Here is a 26,646-nt window from a genome sequence, read left to right as displayed (position 1 = left end):
ACAACATCTTAGGGAATAGAGCCTAGCATCATTCAGAGTAAAAAATTGTACTCATCACTGTTTAGCTCGGTCTTTATTCAAGTCTATGATAAAGTAATGAAGAGAAATGAAAATACCATTATAGATACTTGGGAGTTTAGTACACAAAATACTGATGTCAGTGTTCAGCTGGTCTCAGTGAGGACATGCTTACTCTTAACGTTTATCCGAAATGTCATGTGCATAATTCTATTTTACAATTGGCGAAAAACATTTAAATTTTCATTGAGTGTCAACCATCTAAAATCAAATTTTGTTTTAAGATATTTCCAACAGAAAGTAAGGACAGGTGGTGACAAAAACTAAAATGTCTTTGATTGCTTACTGTATGCCAGTGTCTGTCCCAAGAATTAATTTTGTAGGTCTTCACAATAATCCTATAAGGTAGGGACTATTGTTATTTTTATGGTGTAGATGAGAGCACTGAGGCTGAACTAAGCAATCAGCTTATCATCATCCAACTTTTAAGTGGTAGAAATGTAATCAAAATGCAGACATTTTGGACCTGAGCCTATGTCTTTAAAGAGGAGTTTCTAAGTTGCCACAAGTCCACCTCTGTAACCAGAATTTAATATATTCTGTAACTTATGCTTCCTAACACACTTTATTTTATGCCATGAATGGTCAACCATCCATCATGTTCTTGTTTTCTGAACAGAGAATTAATACTCTGGCTCATATTTTAGTATTCCTGGAGATTTTTAATCTGTCTGTAATAGCTACTAGTAGATATTTCCCCATACGTTCCTATTTTCATGCACATATCCTCTTTGTTTCTGCATTGTCATGAAGAATTATTATTTCTAGCCATTGAAATCTATTGGTTTCATCTAGCTTTCTCAAGCAGGAGTAGCAAATTTAAATTCTGTTTATTTCAATAATATCTCTTGGCAATAATCGCCTTATGTTTAAAATTCATATTTCCTTTTATCTGTTAAATATGTAATTGACTTTTGACAATTTCTTTTATTTCCTCTATTCTTCCCTTGTATGGAAAGGACAATAGAAAATTGTGATTGACCTCCTCTACTGCATTTATTATTTTGCATCTTCTCATTTTATTTTACTGTGATTTATTCTAAATAATAAGACCAAGCTTTGGCAGAAGGGGAAAAAAAAACCTTTTCATTCATGACCATCCACTTATGACAGTAATGATTTATCTTACTTTATAAGCTTTTTTTTAGATAACATTTCAGCTTTGCTCTGTATGAAATAACAATAAAGGTTATACATTTTTTTAATGAAGAGTGTTATTTTCCTACATAAAAGATTCAAATGAATAGGCTATTTTGAAATATCAGTCATTCAACTCACATGTCTTAAAATAACATACTTTGTATGATAAATCATATTAATCTAATAAAATATGAAAGTGTGCATAATATGGAAATTATCCAGATTAAGCAGATTTATATAATAATAGGATATTCAGCTCTACCCAAATGTGAGCAAACTTTTAAAATAAAACATCAAACTTCAAAAGAAAACTTTACTATTATAAATTGAAATTACTTGCATTTGTGAAAAGACTAATAAAGTTTATTAGATGCTTGTGAGATACTGTAGCTTTGAGAACCTATATTTGGTGAATTCAGAGGTCAATAATAGAACCAGTTAATAGCTGGACTTATTTTTTGTCAACGATTATAAATGTCCCTACAAGTTTTATAGGGCTTGTCAATCGCGTAATCTGAAATAAGCCAGCTCCTCAATTTGCTCTATAAACAAGGGCCTACTCCTATTTTCTTAGAAAGAAGACTATAAAATGTTATTCTGTCTATGAAAATTTTATTAATAACTTTCAGATAGACAAGGTATTTTAGCTTTCTTTTGAAGAAAGTTTTTTACCCTATTGGGTGATGTTATATTAATAACTCTGATACAGTTTAATAGTCAAACTGGTCTCTTGGGTCACGTATTATTCTCATTTCAAAATTAAATCCTGTCTTTTGTTTTCCTTCTGTTAAACCAGGCTGCTTTTTGCTACTAAAACTAATGGTTTAACCTGTTAAGCAGGTGCTTACTAAGAAAATAAAGCAGATTTCCAACTATTATTAAAGATGACAATGAACAAGGATGTGGTACAATGGACAGCAGTGGGTCAGGGTTCACAGGCCTGAAGTTTAGAGCCCAGTTCTGTGACAAAACCTGTGTGTCTTGATGCGTGTCATTTCACAAGAGTCCTCTGTTTTCTTTTGGGGGTAATATTTGCTTTATTAATATCGCAGGGTCTACATTAGGAACAAGTAAGGATGATATAGTCACTTACAAGAAATATTTATTGACCATCTCTGTGTGTCAGAATTATATGAAGTGCTGAGAATTTAGCAGTGGGCAAAACATAAAAAGGGTCTACACTATTAACATTGATATAGAGCCTGGTAGGGTGGGGACACAAGACGAAATTTATAACTACAACTTACAGCAACCACTATGAATGGAAGGAGCCTCATTAGAGAGTATATATAGCAGTGGCACTGAATTATTCTGGCCATGGAGTAGCTGGAAGCGCCTCTGAGATGAGTAACTTAGATCCAGAAGATGAACAACAGTTCACAGGTGAAAAGAGGCACAAGAACACTTCAGGCACAGCATGTGCAAACGCCACTGTGCTTTGTAAACTGTTATGGTATAATGGGGAAATATTTTGATGTTTAAACGGTCTGTGCTTCATTTTTCAAAGCCTTTTACTTTTACTGCCACTTCTTTTTTCTAGAAGAATTCGGAGCTTTCCAAATGACCTACCCTCAGGCTGAGCTTGGTATAGAAAGAATAAAGAATCAATTGCTTGGCTTTTGTTTGCTTAAGTAGCTATTTTAAAGTTAATAGCATAGATATATATCTTTAAAACCATGGCTTTTACTGACTGGCAAGATCTAAACATAGAATAGAATTCTAAGAAATTGACTTTAAATAGGAGCAAAAGCCTAGAGGTCTGAATGAATAAATTATAGAAAGGACAAAAATGCATAATTACATAAGAACTTTTTTTTCCTTCCCCAAAGAACTTAACAATCCAGCTATATGTGGGAAAGAGCAATTTAGAGAGATGAGTTGCACAATTCTCTGGGAAATGCCTCCTGGCCTTAGCAAGGGCAGCAGGGTAATGTAAATAGTCTTGAAAGATAAAAGAACAGAATGAGCGTGGGCCTCAATACCCAGGGTGTAGTCCAGAAGACTGTGAACATCACAGAGAAATGCCCTGTGTCCAACACGGCATCCTAAGAGTACAATAGAATACCATGAGGTACTTAGATAATAGGCCAAATTCAAGTCTCAGAAACACAAACACCACCAGCATGGGATGGGATGGCAGGAAGAAGCAAATAAGTTTGGTGAACTGGGAGATTCTCCATGATTGGGATGAAATGTCCGGGATCTATCCCTTGGAATCCCTAGCAGGGCCATGCTCATCAGCAAATTCAACGAGGACAGACATCGGATGAGAAAGCCACTCTTCCTTGAAGGACAGTGAGGATAGAATAAACTGGCTGCCTTTTCCTTCTCACTACCCTCCCAAGCTTCATAGGCCATTATGTCACTGAGACTCCTAGTTTACAGGAGACTGAATAGTTACACAAAAAACTGAATTGTCACTGAAAATGACTGAACTACCTTAATTTCGCATAAATTTCCCTCCCTAACCAGAAGTGGGACAAATAAACTGAATTTGATTAAAAAGAAAAATGCCCTTTTTGTGTGCATTTTAGTTGGTGACCTTGTCAGTTTATACTAGTGCTATACGGAATGCAAATATCAGTAGCAGTCATCATTAAATTTGAGGCAGAGTACAGAAGTTAACCTTCGGTTACCTTCAATTTATCATCCTGATCAATTTTCCTTCTTTTTAAATACCTTGTGGGAAATTAGAAAGTAGGTTCATTTTGTACCTGTGTTCTTTTATAAGGGATCATTAAGCATTTTAGAAATCCTCCTCCAGATCAAGACAAATGTTTTGAAACTATGCTATATATTTTGATTCTGCATGAATAATTACTAAGTAACTGCTTTTCATATTAACTTGTTATACATACATAGTTCTGTGGAACATAACTTATTTAAATGTTTAATCTTTTACACTTACCTTTTTCAAAGAAATTATTTGATTGTATGTAGCAAAAGAACACATTCTTACTTGTGGGCAATGGTTTGTTGAAGTAGTGGCATTGAGGGTGTGTGTTATTGTCTCATGGGAGTTGTTTTATATCCACGACATCTAGTGTCGCCTGAGAAGGATGCTGCTTCAAGACATCCTTTTAATTTGCCAATTCTCTTTATTAATAAAGGGCAAAAGCCATGATTCATATGAGTGACTTAAATTGAGAAAAAGGAAATTAACTTCACCTGAGGCATTTCACTTTCAACTAGAATCCAATTCGTGTCCACCTAATGTGAGTTTCTGTGACCTGACCAATGTAGACATTCATTTCATTCTACCATAAAGGGAAACAGGTATTTATTGTCTCCTTTACAAGTAAATACATGGCTTTAAGAAAGTATGAAAATATTTCAATTATCCAAGATTAGAAGAAATAACACAGATATACATTGAATCCTTTTTTGTGAAAAATTACTTTAAAACATAAGAGGTAAATCTCTAGATTTAAAAACCTGTAAAGGTATTTTTAAGTATAAAAATAATAAAATATATTTTTTTAGTAGTTTGTGGTCAACATACATAGAAAGTTAGTTTTATTATTTTGTTTTTTCAAAGATGTGGGTAGATATTTGCTACTATTTGCACTATTGCTTTGGGAGGTAATATCCGGGAACACTTGGACACTGTTTTATGTTGAAAGAGGCAGTAATGGAAAATAGTAAAATTATCAATTACTTTAATAACCACTAGAGGTCTACTGATATCAAATTTCTTCCAATGTCCTTCATTTCTACAATTATTTAAAATTAACAATTTCATATAAATTTAAATGAATTCCTTCTTTATTGTATCTATTTTTCCTTTTGTAGACTGTAATTCAACTTAAAATAAGGGTGTTTGGCAGTTTGGGGGTTTTATTCTTGTGCAGTTGGTTTTTTTAGGTTTTTGTTTTTCCTCTCAAGTTGTGTGTAAAACCATATAGTGGCTATTAACTTAAGTGGTTAGTAGGCATTGGGTACTTTATTTTAATACACACGCAGATATGTGTGTATGTGTATATATATATGGTAACATTAGTTAAAGAAATGTCTGTCTTGCTTTTTATTCAGTAGACCATATGAGTTTTATTTGATTCTAAAGCAAGAATTTACTGCTGGGTGTTACATGTTTTCACATTGACTTGTGAATATACCTTCAGGGACTTTGCAGTGTTCATATAAATCAAAAAGAAGCAGAGTTCTCCATTCAAGGGTTGTCATTATCAGTCACATTGCTAAAAATAGAAGCTTTCTATTTTGTTAGAAATAATAAATGTTACCAGCCACTATTTGTAGAAGATTTGGCTAAGGACCCTGGAAGTATTAAATGTTACTGTGCTACTCAGTATGATTTGCCATTTTTACAGTCTTTTCTCTAAGAGAAGGTAGTGATTGAGATCTGTGTGAAAGAATTAAGGAACCCGTCTTTGAACTCTGTGCTTAGGAGATGTTCAGTAAGTACTGTTCAAGGGACTTTTCTGTCTTCCATTAATGAAGCACAAGTGATATTTAAAGAACTAAGACACACCCTGTTGTCCCAGAGTCCCCTGCATCTAAAGTAAGTACTTTGAAGAGTCCCAGCTTGAAAAGCTTAGGAGAAATGTCTCTTTCATCATTCTCTCATTCCAATCCAGCTCAGCCTCCTTCTCTTGTAAAGGTGAAAAGTGAAATTAAAAATATGGTGTCATCTTGTTGGGAAAAGGAGGACGGGAAATGTGTAAGTTCTGGGATTCCTTTTCCCATTGGCCAAAATAATTATCACTACATTCATAATAAAGAAAACAATCTGAATGTAAAGATCAATGTATATCTACCTTATTATAGCATGCTTTGAATTCTTACTTTACCATTTTATTTTTAACATAAGAATCTTAAAATTATAGATTTCCAAGTGCTACCTTTTTTGTGCTATTGCTTTCATATTTTACTTCATAATTTGTAAACTCTATGTTTATATTACTATCTTTGCTTTTGATAGCCTTTTATAGAGAAAGATTAAAATGATCTTTTATGTTTTCTATATATTTATAATTTTTCACTTTTAAGCTGTGTTTTCATCTGGAATTATTTGCCTTTGTACTGAGGGATTTACTTTATCTTTTTGTCGTATAGATTCTGCTAGTGACAAATTCTCTCAGCTGTTGTTTATTGGATCTATATTTGTTTTGCAGTTTTCAAGGACTTTTTCACTGATTGCAGACTTTTAGGGTATGAGTATTTTTCTCTAAAACCCTTTAAAGATTGATTGTGTTTTTTTGTTCAGGTTTGAATTGTTATGTGTAGTCAGCAGTCATTTTTGTTCTTCTGTATATTATGTGGAAATGAGTGAAGACCAACCAAATGAGAACAGGTAAAGATTATTCAGAGCTTGCTATAGCAAGAGTCGGCCACCTTCAGTTGTGTTTGTCAAAGACTCAGAGGTAGGCAGAGGGATAGGAAAGCTTTATAATGAAGAAAAGAAAAGGCTTTAGATATGTCTTGATTGGAAGCAGTTAGCACGGGGAAGCTAGTGGTGGGCTTACTAGACATGGGACACCTTATGCAATTAGATAGGAGTGCATAGGGCTCTCTTTAGTTGGTTCTAAATTAAATGGTCGGGACAAAAATTAGGGAAGCTGTGAGTTATTAATCAAGTCTTGGCCATTTTGGACCAATTGTGACAGGAGTTATTGTTCAACTTTGTAGGCTGGGTACTAGAGATAGTTGTCTGACTTCCTATAAGTCTGACTTATAGAAAGAAGCTGACTTCCTGGTCTAGTTACTATAGAAAAGGGGCTAGTTTCTGGGGATGGTTGCTGCAGACTGTGGGTCAGAGTTCTGTTTTTGTACTTTGTCTGACCATTGTATATTTGTATATTCATTTTTTATTGGTATATTTTGTCTCTGTCTTCCTTTAACAATTTCTTTTATCTGTGGTTTTCAGTCATTTGCCTATGTGCCAAGGTTTTGTGTGTGTGTGTGTGTGTGTGTGCACGTGCATGCGCTTGTGTATGTTTGTGTGTGTGTGTGTGTGTGTGTGTGTGTGTGTGTATAAAATCTGATTACATGCAGTTTATAGAGCTTGTTAGCTCGGTGAGTTGACATTTTTCATTACTTTCTTCAATCTTTCAGATTTTTTTTCCTCCAAAAAATTTAAGTCCCATTTGCTCTCTTCTTCCCTTTTGGGATTCCAATTGCATAATTGCATGTATATTAACTGATGTTATATCACAGATTACTGAGAGTCATTTTTTAACAATCTTTTTCTCTCTGTGCTTTAATTTAATTTCTTCTTACTTGGCTTCAAATTCACTTATCCTTTCTTTACCTATGTCCAATCTTCTGTGAAACTCACTTGATGAACTTTAATTTCTGACACTATTCTCAATTTCATGATTTCCATTTGGTGCTTTTTTAGAGCTTCCAATCTGCTACTGAAATATGCTAGGACTTTATCTAGTATACCATTTTTTTGCTATAAATCATTTAACATATTAATTTAATAATGATTATCTTAAAAGCCAGACATGCTCATTTTGATAATTGAAGTAAATATAGATCTCCTATTTGCTTTGCTATCCCCTTATTATGGATAATAATAATGATAAAGACAAACTACAGAAATTTATATAATGATTGATTTATATCATAATTATCAAATTATATGTTACGATTCTACTACTGTTAATAATATTACATATTTTACATTTCAAAATTTTCAAAGGGCTATATTTCTGTACTTCTCTGAAGTATTTAACTATTATCTTTCATTATCTCTCTTCTGTGAGACTTCAGCTCCTTTGTTCTTTCAAAGGAAACTTCGTGTTACTTATTAATATTTTAGGCTTTAAAATTTGACATTTATTTTAATTCCTCATCTCTTCTTTTGCCCATTTTTCTTACCTCACCCAGTCTTGTCCTTGCCTCACTCCTTCCATGTCCCCGCTTTATCTTTTTTCCTTTTGTGATAGACAATGTCTTTTCTGGTGTATATTATTCTAAATAATACACAATTAGTTCCTTGGTAATTGAAACAAGAGTTAGTTACTAATGACATCTAGAAGAGTTGTAGTAACTATAATAAATCATTTTAACTAAAGAAAACAACAAATTTATCCTCTCTAAGCCAACTGTATAATCAACTCAATAGTGAAACTGTAGCAATGCTGAATATGTGCCTCAAAAGAAAGTGTTTAGCCAGACCACTGGTTGACTTTCTTGTGGGAATATTTTAATGCCCTGGTCACCATCTCATAAGGTCGTCTTGTGTCATAGTAGTCTTCCAAAGAGTTCTTGAGCTGCCTCCACTTAGAACCACTGTAATGAACAATATAAGAGACTAGGTGAGCTCTTCACTCTTCATACAGCTAAGCCTACAGGATTAGAATGTTGGTAATAACACCTCATTTTCTTCTTTTGCCCATTTTTCTTATTCACTATATCTTGAAGAGCACCATTAAGATAATGGGTATTATCTTAATGTTATTTAAATTATTACATGTAAGGTTAATGTTTATTCATTTACTGAACAAATGTGCAGTAAACATTTTTAAAATATTTATTGTGAACTAGTGACTAAAGACATGTATATTCTCCTTGTTCTTAATTATCATCTCTCTGACATTTTTATACTTTATAATACATTTAAGTGACTGTTACATGATAATATAAAGCTTTTTTCTTTTATAAGACATCTTGAGGTTTCTTTCTGTATGAAACTCGGGCCACTGAGGGCTTGTCAGCCTTATACATTCCTCTAAGTTAACTTGAAGTTTTGTTTTCTGAAATAAAAATACTGAATCTTGAGAAATACTTTTGCAATTAGGAATAAATCACACAGTAAGGCAGAATGTGATATCTTTCTGCATCTACCTAGGACCTGTATTCTGAGGAGGTCAGGGTGTTTCATATACATTATTTCATTTCCATCCAGATTTTCCCTCTGCAGTAATTGCCAAAATACAGAGAAGTAAAATTTCTTGTCTTGGGTCATATAGTCTTCCTCCTTAGACACCAACTTTCTCTAAGTCCTGATTTTCTCTACAGTGTGGCTCACAAATATGTCCATTTCCTCCTAAAATAATGAATTAATTCAACCAGCAAATATTGTGCATCTGTTGTTCTAGATACTTGAGACAAATCAGTAAACCAAATTGGAAAAAAATCCCTTCCCTTGCCCTCTGGGCACTTATATTTTAATGGGAGGAAGGGAGTGATATGGAGGAGACCATAAATTAGTAACACATAGTATTTTGATGAGGGGAAAAAACAAAAGAAAAATCAAATAGGGGAGGGGGAAGTTGGGCAGTGGGGTTAGGGATACGTAAATAAGTTAATTAATTGGTATAGAAATTGGATTAATTTAAGTTCCCAAATATGTAGGGCAATATTTCTAAAAATTAGTTCAAAATTTAAAGTTTAAAAACAGAGAGTTTTAGGGATTTTCTATATTGAAATTTAGGAGAGCTGAATTTATTAACTGAACTTAGTAAACATTTATTGAGAACCATCCTGTACAAAGTACCATTCTAGTGTTCGTGAGTACAAGAGTGGATGTGGTGTGAGTTCTGCTCTCACGCTCTTCCGTGACTGCAAGACATGCTATTCTGGTTAATTGTCCCTGTGTAAAAATACCACCTCAAAGCACAGTCCTTTAAAACAATAACCATTTTATCTCACGATTCTGCAAGTTAACAGAGCTTAGCTGGTAGTGCTTCTGTTTCTCCCATTGTTTGCTACAACCGCAGTCCTTTGAGGCCTTCTTGGTCTGGACCATCAGAGGTGGCTCACTCACATGCTTGGGGTAGGCTAGAAGGCACATCTCAGCTAGGACATTGGGACGCTGGGACCCTGAGACAGACAAGCCTGTTTCTTTCACTCTATCAGGGCTTCTTCTCTGTGTGGCCTCTCCTTACAGTTCTGCACATGGTTTCTGCATGTTTTTTTTCCAACAGGTAGTGACACTTCTTAACCTGGAGGCTCAGGAGTCCACAAAGTACAAAAGTAAAAACTGCCAGACCTACTTAACAGCTAGGTCCAGAACTTCCACAGGGTCACCTCCTCTGCATTTTTCTGATTAAAGTGAGTCCCAGATCAGCTCAGATTCAGGGAGAGTATTTCACAAGGGGAAAAGTGTGGGAAGCACATATCACTCAAGGCTATTTTTGGCGACTAACAATTTCAGGAGACAGTGCTTATGATAGGTACAGGGTACTGTGGACACACTGACAAAAGGCATCTGTCCATCCGGAGGCACACAGGAGAGTCTTCCAAGAACAAGAGGATGCTGAGCTAGACCTTAAAGGAAAAATCAGAATTAGCCAGTAAATGAGGAGCAGAAGGATATACCAGGCAATGAGAAGGCGGCAGGGTGGGGAGCAAGAAGAGAGAAAGAGAGAGAGAGAGAGAGAGAGAGAGAGAGAGAGAGAGAGAGAGAGAGAGAGAGAGAGAGAGAGAGAGATGGGAATGGGACATTATATGTGACATGGTGTCAGAGGGAAGGTCTGATGTGTTCTGAGAACTTCCAGTTATTTAATATGAAAATAAAATACAGACTCCTGGTCAATGCTGAGAAAGAAGGTTGAAGAGGAAGACAGGGCTTTGAATCAGGGGCACATTATAAAATGAGGACAATACTCTATCTCGGAGAGATGCTGTGAAGATTAAATTCTATCAAATATCTGGCATTTAGATGCTAGGGGTGTGTGTGTGTATGTGTGTTCTAAATATACTAGGTGATTTCTAACACTCGTTTTGCCATGATGAGGTATTTGAACATTACCCCGACATGGATGGGAAAGCTAAATATTCTGATAGAATCACTTTGCTATGTAGCATTTACAAATAGACAATATTGTGTATTTTATTATTATATATGAATTGTGTGTTACACATCCTTTATATAAGTGAAATTTATAATATATGAACACAGTTTTTGGAGAACTGGTTGTTAAACATTTATCGACGTATTAAAGATATTGTTATTTTTCTGTTTCCTATATATTTCTAATACGCCTTTCTCTACTTTTCATGTGCTTGGTTCAGTGTTTCAACCTAAATATTCTCTACTGATTTATATTCCAATTTATTAATACTTTCTACTTTTATCTCCAACTATTACCCACTGTAAAGCCTAATTATTAAATGCCTAATTTTAATGATCTCACATTTAAAATTCTTGAATTTCCTTAGATTCCCTTTTATTCATGTTTGGTGGTATTCCCACCTGTTTTCATCTATCTCTTTAACATAATAATACAATTATTTCAAATCTGTTTCTGATAGATTCAACAACTGGTTAGCTCTGTATCGCTATTGTCTGTTTTTTTATAATCAATTTTTTATCTTGATCCTGTTTCTTGATATGCCTTGCAAGTTTTCAGTTAAATTATAGACATTGTGTATGAAAAATAGTAGAGCGTCTCAGGAATGTCATCTGGTTGTGGTCTCACTTCCCTGCTACTGCCCTTTCTCTGAGATCTTGACACATCCTGGCTACCTTTTTCAACCTGAAATCCATTTTTTTTCTTTATCGCATTGTGAGATTTCCAAAAGTTCTACTCCCTTCTTTGCCTGTTAGCAGTGTATGCTGACGTTCTTGGCCTCTCTCCACCTGCAAATCAGCTTTTGTCCTGAGGGAAAAGCTGCTTAGAGAAAGTTGGTTCACAGTTCTCTGATTTCTTTCTCTCAGGGATCTTGAGCTCTCAAATCTTGGTTGCCTGTTTTTAGCTGTCTGAAGCCTTCAGACAGATTTCAGGCATACATTTTTAAAAATTAGCTTTTCTGGTTATTCTCAGTGGTGGTGTTGGGCTGCTCCAATCTGTTCCATTATGGCTGCATCTATTGCTCCTTTGATGATTTCATATGCTACCTCCCTGTACCATGACAAAGTTCTCTCTTAGATACTCTCTTAACATGCTGTCTAACTTATTTCACTTAGCATGATAATCTCCAGATCCATCCATGTTGTTGCAAATGGCAGTATTTCATCTTTTCTTATGGCTGAGTAATATTCCCAAAAATTTAAACCATCTGGAATTTATTTTGTTATACAAAGCAAAATGAAATCATAATTATGCTTCCCTAGTTACTTTTTATATTAGGAAAATAAGACAGTAGTAATCAAAGTAAGGGAAAAATATTTGTAGTTCCACAAATATTCTTTCAGTTGCTAAAATAACATGTTATTAATTGACTGTGATATTTTTGAATATTAGAAGCCCATGATAATCAGTAAAGAGATGTACATTTCTTTAGACAAGTTGTAATATTTTTAGATGTTATTTATTCATCTTGTTGTATTAGGTATCCTATTAATATAGATGATGTAAAAAAATACTATATAATATGAAAACAAGAACTTACATATTGAGTTTTAAATTTCTTAGTTGGAATTTGGCTACTCCCTCCATGAAGCCTTCCCAGATTCCTTAGGGAAGAGTTAGCTATTCTGTTCATACAGGCCCATGACCCTTTTTTTTTTTTTTTTTTTTGGTTCTTTTGTAGCCGTTATCAACTTGTTTTCTGTATATGTGCTTAAAATTTTATCTCTGTTTCTATCATACTTCTGTTTTCCAAATCTGGCTTTATTTTCCTTTCCAGCAGTTATACACAAACTCATGTTTCACACACACACATTAGAGGTAAACTTCTCCAGAGATGGCATTTCTCTCTGTTTGGTTTACTGTTATATCTCCAGCACTTCACACTGTGCCTGGCACATAGAATATGTATTGAATAAACGTCTTCTTCCTGCATTAGACTGTGAACTCACTGAAGACAGCAACAGTGATCTAAGTCTTAGTATCCTAGCACCTAACATATCTAAAGGAATTATGCCAGTCATATTCAAAGATGACCATACTCATTGTACTGTTCGGCAAATAATTCTTAAAATAGAATTAGTATGCAAGAGGGCTACATATTTAAAATTTATTTCATTCATTCCTTGAATATGTGTTTATTTATTGAACTTTAAAAACCCATAATTTATAGACATTTATATTTCTCTTCTGATATATTTTAGTATCCTTAGATATTATATATTCCCTTTGCTTCATTGGATATTAAAATCATATATATGATATGAAAAATATTTTTGTAAATTTTTGAGTCTATATCCTATAGCATACATGTGTTAGGAACAGCAGAAACAAAGATGAATAATACATAGTCCCTGTCTTCAAAACCCTAAATAATACCTAACATTTTCTATGCATTAGGCACTGATATGAGGACTTTATATATGTTTACTCTGTGAATTTGTATAAGATTTCTATGAAATAAGTATTATTACTTTTCCATTTTAAAAGTGAGGAAACTGAGGCATAGAGAGATTAGTAATGTAGTTTGTCAGTGTCCAGCTAAAGTCTAGAGACTGTACTTAAGCCTGTCTACAAAAAGGTGGTTTCCAGGAAAATGGCTCTTGACCCACCCTTCGCTCCCCTTGCCATGAGCCCAGTATCTTAGCCTCTTTCCCCAGAATTGCCTTGGGGTTTAGCTTCAAAACTGGTTTTGAGAAAAAAGCTCTTCCTCCCACTCTCCCTGATCACATTTCTTCCAAGACAAATATATTATTGTAGTTTAACAGTTATACTGATTATTATGTTGAAAAATTAGGGGTTCATAAAAATAATACAGGGGTGATAATAATAAGACTCTTAAACTTCTAACAATTGTGATTTCTAGCATTTATATAACCTTATTTGGTTATAACTTGCTTTCAAAATTTAAAACTAAATTGTGGCATTCTCAGCATAACCTACTTAAAAAACTTAAAAAAAAGTAATGCTGTCTTTGAGGGAGAGGAGGGCTGGAAAATTTATAATATGACCGATATTCAGGTAGTTACTCTTAAAGGATTAGCAGATGGTAAACATTAGCTATTAGCAGGAGATTATTTCTTTAACATATTTTTTTTTTAGCTAAGAGGTTCTTCAGAAATAAGTAATTCTGGTTGGTTGATTTTGAAAGTAAACCATATGTTGTTTACATGTTTTGGCATTTATCCCATTTCCCTGAAGATGAGAGTGAAAAATGAAAAAAAAAAAAAAAAAGCCTTTTACTAATTAGATAATAATGAACATAATGAAAACAGTTGCTGCAACTTTTTGAATTACGAGAACATATCTTCAGAACAAGCTCTGGGAATAGGATCACGAGGGAAAAAATGTTCTGTTTATACCTATAAGGTGAGTACATATGTGTCCTGGAAATATATACCAAGGCACACATTAAACAAATTTAACTGTTATTTTTTACTATAATAGAAATTAAAAACACAATCCAAATGAGTTTTAAAATGCCCTGTCCTTTTTATATGAATTACTAAATGTGAATACATGCATTATACGCAATATTGTTATTGTAGTTCATATCTTAAGGCTTTTCACAAACATTTGGATTATAAACAAGAAGTAACTAAAGGTGGCCCAGTGATTTTCCTAGGAGGCCCATAGGACAATGAATCTAAGCTGTAGATCCCCTCACATGTGAGTGACAGCAGCATCCATGAAGTCCGTTCTCCTTCTGTACTCAAAATAGTAGATGTAGGTGATGCAGATTATGTTGCTTCAGCCACAAAGGAGAGTAATTACAGCCGAGTGTGGGGGAAGGGTGGCGTGTAGTAAGAGTGCTCCAGACATAAAGGATTGAGAAATGGAAAGGATAGTGGGGAAATCAAGGTGTGAAAAAGGACAGTCTGGATGACTCCCTGGGTGGAAACCAAGGTGGTGTAGTAAACTGAACCTCTGCTGCTGGAGGGGAAAACTTTTCCATCCCCACGTGTGTCGTTTTCTTCTAATGAAAGGGATGGAGTGAAGAAAAATAAATGTTCAAAACAGCACACAGTTAAGACTATTCAAATGCTCTATCAACTGCTTAAAATTTATAATAATGTATGTGTTAATGATTTTCCAAAAAATGTAACTGCTGTATTTGCAAATATGTATAACCTGCCCTCATACAATATGACCTGATACTAAATCTCTTCTGCTGTTGCATAGGCACTTAAATTCCACTGATGATTATTTTTCTAAATGATTAACACTTATTGTGATTATTCTCTGGCTAATACATGAATGCAAAATGTGGCTGCAAGGATTTGCTTTTGTTAGCATATCCCCTCCCCCACCCCAAGCCTCAAGGCTCCAGACGTTGATGCTGGAGAGAGAAAATGGATGTGTGTGTGTGTGTGTGTGTGTGTGTGTGTGTGTGTGTGTGTGTGTGTTTGTGTGTGTTCGCATATCTAACCTTCAAGTTGATACAATGGTGATGATATACAAGCAAACAAAAAAGATAGAGCTCTCTCTTTGACGATACTGTTTTTAACACAATATCATTTTAGAAAAAAACTTCGAGTAAGCAGAATGCTTTAAATTTAAATGATGGTAGTGTTTTTTAAGCAGCTATACAACTAGAATTTACTAGAGCTGAGAATGGCACTTTTATTAAATAATTCTATGATCTTCCAGCCATGTTCTTACCCAGTGATATCCCGGTAGCAAAATGCATAGATAATCAACAACCCAGCCTGTCAGTAAACTTGTTGAGGGATTAAATCCTAAAGGAAAGAGCCCATCGCCCTGGAGGAAAACTGAGTGCATGTTTCCCTGAGTCTTTGAAGGCTCATCTCCTCAGTCCCACTGCTAGAATGTGCTCTGTTGTCATAGCAACACCATCTCCTGCTTCATACAGGAAAGATTAGCTCTTACTGTGCAAAGGAGAGAATTTAGGGGAAGTCAGACTAATCCCTGGGTGCACTTGGAGAGAAAGGTTGGACCTCGCCTGAGGGATGCTGTCTCTGCAATGATAGAATTGGCCTTCCACAGACACTGGTATTTAAGTTGAAGAGCAGAATTCACAGTAAGTGTCAGTTCCTCCAGAGTAGAATATTGATGAATGAGGTTTGTCTAAGTCTTGTTGAAAACTGTCCCATGCAGCAGTAGAATGACAGCAGGGGACTCTGATAAGACTGCCAATGTTTTCCTAGTTTAGGTGGTATTTAAAGGGGTGACCACATCAGAAACTTGAGGAAAAATTTTAGATACTTTTGAAACATCATTAGAATCCTGGGAGCATGTCAAAATTAGATAAGCCCCCCAAAATATTATATGCTTCTGCACTTGATTTCTTTACCCTGGAGTTTTGTGTCTTTAAATTTAAAATTTCATAAAGCAAAAAAACGCATGAAAAAATTTGTATGTCTGAAAAGGTGTGTTTTTTCCAACACTAAAAGTGATGAGATTTCATTTTAGGATTGCAAATGTTCTTTTTCAATTATGTATACATTTTTTTTGAAAATCCTTTTAGAAGTATACAAGTGGTGTAGTTCTTTTACAGTAGTTATGATAAAAAGGTATTCTTTGGGGAAGATTTATTTAGCTCTCTATTTGGTGCTGCTGTTCCAACTTGTCGGTATAAAGCAGTGTAATGTGTAAATTTTCTAGGGTTTTCTGTTGCTTGCCTCAAGTGGATTTTGTTTTGGGGGGGAGCTGTCTATGTGGGTTTGTTTAGTTTTTCCCCCTTTGGTTTGTATTTGTACAATTTTCCACAATTACTAAAAATTCAATATATTTTAGTTTAATAGCCGGGAAATATGTTATGGATTTGAAATTTTGATATTAACAGCTATTATGGAGATGTCTTCTAGTCTTTTAAAAACTTAATTACTTCAAAGTATACTTTCATCCACATCCAAAAATAATAAAAAACTTTTTCAAGAATATACAAATTTTACATACTATATTACTAATATGTAAACTGCGTGGTTTTGACTATCAGTGGGTATTACCTTGAAAGTATTTTTTTTCAATTTAAAGTATTCATAGTAAAAATTCTATTATGCTGCATTCATTATGTTTTTCAATTGTTTTGATCATGGCCATATTTTTATAATGTATGTTTAGAAACTGGGTTTGTTTCTCATGTACCAAATCCTAGGCTACTAGTGTACTACCACACTACAATCAATATTGCAGTCTATGCTAAATATAGTCATTATCATAAAAAAATATTTAATTGCCATTTGAAGTGTGCTTTTATTTACCAGAATGGCAGAGATTTGGGTGTTGCTATAAAAGCAGAGACAGATCACACATATATACTCCTTTTCTCTAAAACTTAATGCTAGAATAGACTGTAGGTCTTAGACTTGAAGAAACAATTATATTAAAAGCTACATAAAATTATTCTCTTTGTATGTAAGGAAATACAAAACTATAAGGGTCATATTTGGCTTAATAGCATTCAGGTTGTAACTATGCAGAAGCCCGATGCTCTTAAGAAAATGGAGACAAAGCAGGAAGTCAGGAGCCCCTTTCAGTAAATGATTACTAATTATATCGACAATCTCTTTTCAGTGATGACTATCAGTAGTTCAGGATAGACTCTTAAAAATCGCAAAGAGAAAGAACAAATCTGCTATTTCTCCTCAATCCCCCACCTGCCCTGCCAAAAACAATCTAGGGTAACTTATTTGTCTTCACTGATCTTGGGCAAAAATGAGGAAATTGATGATCTTATGCTGAAAAGAGGGAAACTTTGGGTTCACTATCTGATGCTAAGCTCAGAATTAATAAAATAGAACTGGGAAAGAAGATGGATGGCTAACAAAAATGGGCACCATTTATTGAGATAACAGAACAAAGCATATATAAATAACTGAATAATAATTGAAAAATAATTAAGTCAGGGATTTAGCCCATTCACTGCCTTAACCAAAGTTTTTCTAGAGGTATTCTTAATCAGTTTAAAAACAAAACAAAACAAAAAAATTGTTATATTAGTTAGAATTTTCCATTTCCTGTCTTCGGTGCTTATTTCTTTTGGAAATAAAGTAGTGATTGAACTGGAGTCATATGCTGTAAATTGAAGACTGGTGGAGATTTGGTACCTCCCCGGGGCAAGTTTGATTTGGGGCCCCTACTATTCTGTCAAGGTCTTGCCAGGAGAGGAACAGATCCTCCTTCAAAGCCTAATTATTTCTCGAAAGGCATCCCTTCATGAATCTTTGAAAAATAAGTTACTCCATTTTTGAACTGGTCTCAGAGGTTTGACATGTCATTGGGAAAATCCAAAAGTCGGTTTAAGATTAAAAATTTTTAAGACATTAAGTTCTCTTGAAAGCTCTGGGATTAGTAGGTGATCTGAAAATGGTCTGAGATTTTGCATGGGAAAATGGAGTACTGAAAAAGAAAAGAGGAAATAATGGCACAGGAAAATCACAGTAGAAACTTTTGCTAAGGGACATGACCATAGGGGAAGCACTAGTATCTGATTTCATAATGGTCAGTTTTCATGTAATCTGAGAATAACTTCTAAAACTACCCAGTACAGTTGATGGTTGACATGTATATTACAGTAAAGATTGAAAATAAAAATCTTCAGCACATAAAATTATCCTATGATATGAACACTTTTTGTATTTGCTTTTAAAAATCAAATTAAGGTTCGATATGCTTATGTATTTAAAATTCTATGACTCATCGTTAAATTAGAAAGGCCACTCTAGAAAACTGTAATTTAGCAATAATTCCTCTTTTCTATTTTAAATTGTGGGATTTATGCTGATGTGAAAAGCTTCTCTTTATGTTGTCTAAGTTTGACTTTATATGTCTCAAGACAAATATGTAAGATGCTAGATTTATCCATTTCCTTAGGGTTGCATGTAAGCAAATGTAAGTAAATGGGGACGATGGCTGGAGCAATTGTTGAAGTTAGGGTCTAGAAGGGCCAGAATGTCAGTCTGGGCTGCATACTTTTGATGACAAACTTTTGAAGGTAGATGGGGGTGTCAGGGATTTCTGAACGAGGAGTGAGAAATAGGAGCAAGTGCTTTGTATCCTACAAATGTGGAGTGGGATGAATAAAGGGTATGGGCAATAGGGAGGTGCTTAGGACTGAGAGCCTAAACTAGCATAAAAGCACTGATATCAAAAGTAGGGAATAGTCTACGGCCAGGCTACCCTGAACAAGCCTGATCCCATCTGATCTCAGAAGCTAAGCAGGGTCAGGCCTGGTTAGTATTTGGATGGGAGACCACCTAGGAAGACCAGGTGCTGTGGCATAAAAAATACAAAAATAAGGGATTGTAAGATGACAAGGTCCTTGCAATCTGTCAACCAAGGGTTGCCTTGACTAAAAAAAAAAAAAAATGGAGAGAATAGATAAGAAAGAAATCATAGACATATAATCTATGGAATTTCATGTGTTAATTAATTCAATCAAGGTTTATTTGACCTCTGCCAAGTGACAGGTGACAGGACAGATGATAAGAATTATTGAGCAAAATGTTAAAGTTCAGGCATTCAAAAACACTTAGTGTGGTGGAAATGACTGATAGAAAAATCAAAATGTCTTATAATAAGCAGTGTGACCAAGCAAATGCAGAGGACAGACTTGGCCAATGATTGGGTAGCATTAAAACACCTTCAAATCTGGAAATCCCATGAGTGCTATTACTAACCCATGGGTCTCATAGGGAGAGTCAGTAGGACAAGGAGCTTTGTGGGGAGAGCAGTAATGATAATAGAGGCAGCAATAAATTTGATCTTAAGCATCTTGTTTGATCTTTAAGCCTTAAAAAACAAATACTACATTTAATTATAATATCTAACTTACCCATAATGTAGTTTATTTTAGGTCACATTATCACATGACATTTCATAGCATCTTTAGCATTTGTTTTACTGTTCTCTCTATTTTGCTTCCTCTTTAATTTTTGTGTATGACAATTAGGATACGTGAAAACTTGACATGATATTTCCTTTTGAAGTACAGCTTTTTAGTATGATCAAAAAGAAGTTTATCATTTATTACTGGAGTCTGACAATTTTAAAATTTAATATTTTTTAACAAGGTAACTTTTGTACTCTGTTCTTGGCATTAATATATGATAAAAATAAATTTAATGCATAGGAAAAAAGAACCTATTCAGCTGAATTTTCAGAAAATTACTTTTGTAGGACTTACTTGATTAGCTAGGGACAGAAATATTTTATTGTCTTTTTATGTGGATAACTGGCACAACTTCCTGTCAGTGTAGACCTGAAATAATAATAATTAGATTAGTTACAATAATGACCTCAACAATTAACATTTTTGGCACTTTACAGTTTATAATTGCTGCCAAAAAAGATCATTCTATACCTATAGAGAAGAAAGAAAACACAATTTATTATAGAATAAGGATGTAGGTGTGATAAAAGTGGCCACAAATTCTGGAAACAATCTCACACATGCAGTAAAGTAGAATAAAGAACAATGACTTCTCTAGCTCCTTGAGAGATAAACAGATGCACTTGTGATTATCTCCTATTTATCTTGTGAGAGAAACCCCTGAACTAAATCTAGAGGCAGGCATTTAGAGTTTGAAGGGTCAGAAGTTCTAGTCTCACACTGTAAATCAAAAGGTTGGTCCTCTTATTACACCTTTATACTTTCAAAAAGACACCCCAAGGAAGTGATGGTGGGGAAGCAGTCTTATATAAGACTAAATTTATCCTTTAGTCTTATATAATGCCCCTTTTTATATACATTATCTTATTTAATTATCACAATACTGCCAGCCACATATAATTACTATTATGTTTCTGTTTTAGAAATGAGGAAACTGAAGCTTAGAAAGGTCAAGGAATATTTTTAAAGTCATAAAACTAATAGCAGGGCATTATTTCAGCTCACTCTGCATCTCACATTCTCATTTCTTAAATGAGGCAATGTAGAAACTCATTTTTTTGGATACTGCATGGAGAGGTAATGATAAGGAAACAATCATTTTTGTTCTTGCCTTGGGTATCTCTGTATATATGTGCCCTGTGTTATAAATAAGCAGGCCATTGGAAACAGTCTGGACCAATTTTTCTAATAACTATTTCATGGAATTGTTTTGGGAATTAAAGGTAGTAACTAATATAAAGAAACTCGTACTGCACTAGATATTTAATAAATGAAAACAGCCATTTACTATCACAGAAACGTGTTCTACTCTAGGAAGAGGAAAATGATGAAGACAATTGGAGCTTTCACAGAAAGAATGCTGTTCTGAGATTCAAAAGATTATTCATTTACTCATTCATTCATCATACATTTAAAACCCTTACTCTGGGCCTCCTTCTGCATAGGGACACTACAGGAAAAATGAAGAAAACCAGAGGCTGCCTCTCCCTTCAAAGATATTACTAAACCCTTCCTTGCTGTGGACCAGGTATGGTGCTAGATGCTCTGCAAACATTAACTCATTATAATCGTATCTACTGTTCTGTAATGTATATTCTATACCCGTCCCTGTTGTGTGAGAGATATGTCCAAATCACTCAACTTGTAAGTGGCAGACCTGGGCTTGAATCTAAGTTTTTCTGACTGCAAAACCCATCCTCTTAACCACAATGTTATTCTGCTTATTGCACAAGTGTGAAAAGTGCTGTCAAAAATTAGTACGAGATACAGTACTGACAGAAAGGAAAGTGTGGAGACACTGTGGGATGGTCATTTAGGAAGGCCTTAGCAGATATAATTTTTCTGTATAATAACTATTTCATAGAATTGTTTTGGGAAATAAAAAAGATAACTAATACAAAGAAACTTGTACTGTACCAGGTGCTTAATAAAAGCTAGCAGCCACGTACTATCCCTCATGTACCAATTTTAGTTTCAATTACTGCTAAGGGTTTTTTTTTTTTTTTTTTTTCATTTTTCTTTTCTTTCTTATTTCTTTTATTGATTGTTTCATTACCAGCCAGTTTGTGAATTACATGCTACCTTTCCTTAAGTTTGGCTAAAAGTTTGAGAGATGATTAATTAAAGATCTACAGACAACTTCTCCACATTTGATCTTCCATGTGACTCCATTGAGGTTCATAACAATTGGAATAGGAAATGGTGGACATGTCTCCAAACTTTAGAAAACACCATCACATTTTCTGGCCCAATTTTTTGTTTTTTTTTGTTTTATTTTTTCTTCTTTCTTTCTTTCTTTCTTTCTTTCTTTCTTTCTTTCTTTCTTTTTTTTTTTTTTTTACTTATAGAGAGAAAGGGGCTTGGTAGGAATGTCTTGAGGTTTTTTTTTGTTTTGTTTTGTTTTGTTTTTTTTTTTTTGGAATGTGATACCATTCTGGCTAGGATACCATTACTGCCTAGAAAACTTGCCTCTTTCTGTATGTAGTCTTTATTCTTTCCCCGAATGTGTTGTAGAAAATGGTAAGGAAATTAGAGCCAGAGAAAGGAAAAGGCAAAATTTATTGGAGTCAGTGGGTCAGTGGGTCCATATCTGAGTCAAAACCTCAAAATGTACTAAAATATATTCAACCTTTGTAACATGAAGAAAAAGTTTTTCGCTTTTTTGGTCCTGAGAGCATATCTATGTCTAATTTTATACTGCTGCCCAATTCTATACTTTTAAATCACATGTAGAACTCCATGCAACAGTCAACTCTTTGAAGGCTATTGCTGTAACTATGACAGAATTACTTATATCTCATACTTTTTAGTAAAAACAATTATAAGATTATGAAGTTTAGCCCTGTATGATAAATATTAAGAACAGTAATCCACATTACAATATGGTTAATACAATGGTTTGTTGAACAAATGTAGTTTTTAAAAGGAGAATAAGAAATTAACTTTGATGCTGTCTATACCTTCCGACTTTCTCTTATAAAGATTGCTCCACTTAGTTATTATTAGAGAGAGAAAAGAGTGAAAGGAAGAAAGAAAAAGAAAGAAGGGAAGAAGGAAGGGAAAAAAAGTAAAAGTAAAATCACATGTAGTGCTTTTCTAATGCTTGGAAAGAAGTTTAAAAACTTAGAAAATCTCAGAAGCCATTGCTTTGTTAGAGAATGCTGTACATGTGTTTTCTCTCTATTGAAATTGCTCTAAGCAAGTAGAAAATATAAGGGTGATAACCAAGGGTTCTTTTCCCCCTTTAGCTAATAAGTTCCCAAGGGATGACTATTACCCATTTAGAAAGGAGACATGTGCTTCTCTTAACACCTGCTAAAAAAAGGATACCAGGGGTCCTCTTTGCCTCAATTTTTTTCTTCTGGTTGCCATTCTTCACAGTGGTGAGTGGAGGTGGAAGAAGCCCAAGAATGTGATTTTTAAAAATTTCCTGCTCATTTTTTGTTACAAATACTCACAGCCTTGTTCCCAAGTTTTTCTCTTAAGGTTGTTTTAGAGCTTATAATTTTAACCTATTAATTTAGCATTGTTTCTTCTTGACCCCAAGGCTTCGTTCTCTTAGTGGCCTTAACATATATTTCATAATTTTTAACCGGTCAAGAGAAATAGCAGTGCTGGGGATAGCATGATATTGTTAGTAACTCTTATTTTAAATATTTTAAGCACTTAGGTTTGGGGGAATTATCAATTAGAAGCAAATTATGTGTTATTGGACCTGTGATAGAAAATTAGATTTATAATCTGGCAAATATTTTTATTGTTTTCCCCATCTGAGAATATTTTTGGTTATCAAATAAGATTACCTGCAGTGAAATGTGATCTTTGCCAACTTAAAATGTTCTCTGCATCTGTCCCTAACCTTTTAGAGACTAAAGTGATCTCTTACTGATTTTACGATAACAGGGAAAAAATTCAGCAGGGCAGTTAAAATATAGGAAATATTTCCAACCAAACTTACAAGAACAATTTTGGCATAAGACTACCCTGAATTTTGGGTTGTATCACTGTCACGGGTACGTGTCTCAAACGGTGCTTTTGTTGTTTTTCCACTCCAAAATACCTAAGTCAGAAGGAAAAGGATATCCTATTAAATAATACAATATGCTCATTTTTCATTGCCCTGCAGCATCAGGAAATGGGAAGCACACAGACTTTGGCATCACAAATACTTCCCTTGGAATTTCAGCCTCATCCTTCGACAGTCGTTTCCTTATCTATCTACTGTAGGGCTAAGAACCTGCCTTCCATGGTGTTCTGTTTCAAAGTTCAATGGATTAAGTAATGAAACATTACACACTTTAAGTGTTAAAATACATGTGATGCAAGTTTTTAGACTTACTAGAGTCTCTTCTATCACCAATATATTATTAATAAAATATTACATATTCATTTACATACATATTCATGAGAAAAAATTTCCAAAAGTATAGAAATGTATAAAGAGAAAGGAAGGGTCCCCTATTCTCCAGTCCCAATGCACTGAACTTCCAATAGATAATTTCTGTGAACATTTTGGTGTATGTTTCTAGACAAGAAAGGTAAATGATAATTCAGTAGATAGCCTTAAAAAAAATGGTCACAAAGTTTTCAAATGTAGGTTTCATTTTTATCATTATTTTGAATCGATTGTTGGAAAGAACATTTTGCTAATGATTCACTGTTATTGCTATTGCTTTAATATTGTTTTTATGCTAGCTGTTTTATACTAACTGTTACTGCATGAGGTAATTTTCAGACTAAAGAAAAGTGGGATGGAAGGACAGCGCGGTTACTTTTGGGAATGTTTACATGTGGCAGGGTCTCTACTGAAGTACCATTTAAATATACATCTTAACATTATAGATACAGAAATGGAAGCTAAGCCAAATAAAAAACTAGCTCAAAATATTGGTATGCAAATGTCGGCAGAACTGAAATGTGTAAATTAGAGATTTACTGGAGTCTGCTAGCCAAAGTGAAAATGAAAGTGCTTACAGCTCACTAATTAATGCTGCATGTCCAATTTGATTGCAGGCTAAAAGAGCCACTGAGGCCTATGAAAAAAAACGGTGGCCCGAGAGAGTCAGGAGAACTAAGACTCCTTCTGCCACTTTGTAAGGAACCATCATTAACAAGCCTGTACTTTGTCCTCAATATCACTACTTAAAAATAGGGGTCATGATCACCACTCTGTTTTCTTCTCAGCTTTATGGTGGTAATAAAGTGCAGAAAAAAGATCAAATTCCAGAAAAATCATGATACAATTATAATTTATTGCCGAACTGTTAATATTCTGATATCTATTTTGTTTAGCTATTTTTCATATTTTTAATGAGTTTTTACCAGGTCAGGCTCTCCAAGGAGCAGTTAGTGGACCAGTGTTGGTCCTGAAAACTATTACTGATCCATGATGAGATAAGTACAAGATTTGGAATAGACAATTTTATGTCTGTAAAATTTAATAATAAATGGGCTTGTTTTTTGAATGTCATGTACAGGGTGTTTTTTTGTTTTTGTTTTTGTTTTTAATTTTATAAACTATTTGTCCATGCCAGATTGGAAATAAAAAGATCCAATTCATCATCACAGATAATCTGAGAAACCTTGCTTTTGGGGACTGGAGCCATGCTAGATACAGCAGGGAGCAAAAACTGATCTAGTCTCTGCTCCCTCAGCTTGGGGTTCTGGGGGAGAGCCAGATATTAATCAGATAACTATATCTAAGTGATCATTTATCTAGACTAAAATAAGTTCTCCTCCTTAACCACTTTTCTCCTCTTTCTTCTTCTCTTTACCTATTCATCTGCTCTACCTTCTCTCCTTCCCCTCTCCTGTCTTACCCCTCTATTCACTTCCCTTCTCTTTCCCTTCCCGTCATGACTTGCTCTCCCTATTGCCTGTTCCCCTTCATCTTTCATTTATTTTTCACCTATCTATGTAGCTATGTATATCTGAAATATATAGATATATATGCCTGAGAAAATTTGTCAGCTCGTACAAGAGAATAAATATCAGCAATTATAATCAACAAATAACTATTCCAACATTCCAAATTCTTGAAGAATATTATATTCTTTTTCCGATTACGTAAGAGTATGTGCCTACATCCTTACACCTTTATTCCTCCCTCCTTTTTTCCCTTCCTTTTATCTCTCTATTGGGCAATTCATTTAAATTTATCGAGCCCCTACTATGCAGCAAGCATTGCACCTTGCCCCCCACTATATCCCTGCCTCCCATTCCCTATTCCTATTCCTAAAAGGAAAAATAACCATAAATACTAAGAGAATTGGAAGTCAGAATTCTATGACTATTTAACCTGGGCATGTGCTGTGTTAGGATGCATTGTTCTTATGAGTAGCCTTTAAAAAGGCTCAAAGGTGATTTTGATGTTCATCATTAGCCTACACCTTGAGGAGAAGGGTGTTAGATCAACATCTCAGATATGGAGTCTTTCTTACCTAATTCACCCTTCTGATTGGACCACATTGGTTGTGGCTTTGACCTTTTGTAGTTTGATGGTCCTTTGGTCAGGTGCCTTACTTGGCAGTTTTGGCCAGGGGAGGTCGTATGACTACCAAGGCAGTAGGCTGTTGGAAAATTAATTTGTTCCAGAAGGAAGTATAGAGAGGAAATTCATACCCAAAAATGATATGTTCAATATGATTAGTTGTCTAGTGTAATTTCTTTGCACAGAGACACTGAGTAAGGAACTTGGAAAGGTGCCATCAGCAGTAAACAGCTCTCTAAATTAGGCCATTCAAACCCAGAAAATGTTTTCTCTTTGGCTTAAGTCAAGAAACAAGGGCTTTCAAACCAGAATCTTCTGTATTT

The 26,646-nt window shown here is 34.5% G+C and overlaps 1 protein-coding gene and 1 pseudogene across 10 annotated transcripts in view; both read left to right on the top strand.

Moving 5' to 3' along the window:
• The window catches only part of NOL4 (nucleolar protein 4), a 277,921-nt gene that overhangs the window by 116,575 nt on the left and 134,700 nt on the right, over positions 1 to 26,646 (top strand). The gene's annotated exons all lie outside the window — the stretch shown is intronic.
• Positions 19,105 to 19,223, top strand: LOC118610085 (annotated as a pseudogene).

The sequence above is a fragment of the Rousettus aegyptiacus genome, unplaced genomic scaffold (genome assembly GCF_014176215.1).
Source record: "Rousettus aegyptiacus isolate mRouAeg1 unplaced genomic scaffold, mRouAeg1.p scaffold_m13_p_12, whole genome shotgun sequence".
NCBI classification, from domain to species: Eukaryota; Metazoa; Chordata; class Mammalia; order Chiroptera; family Pteropodidae; genus Rousettus; species Rousettus aegyptiacus.
Note: the sequence above shows the minus strand (reverse complement) of the source record. Positions and strands in the feature narration are given on the sequence as shown.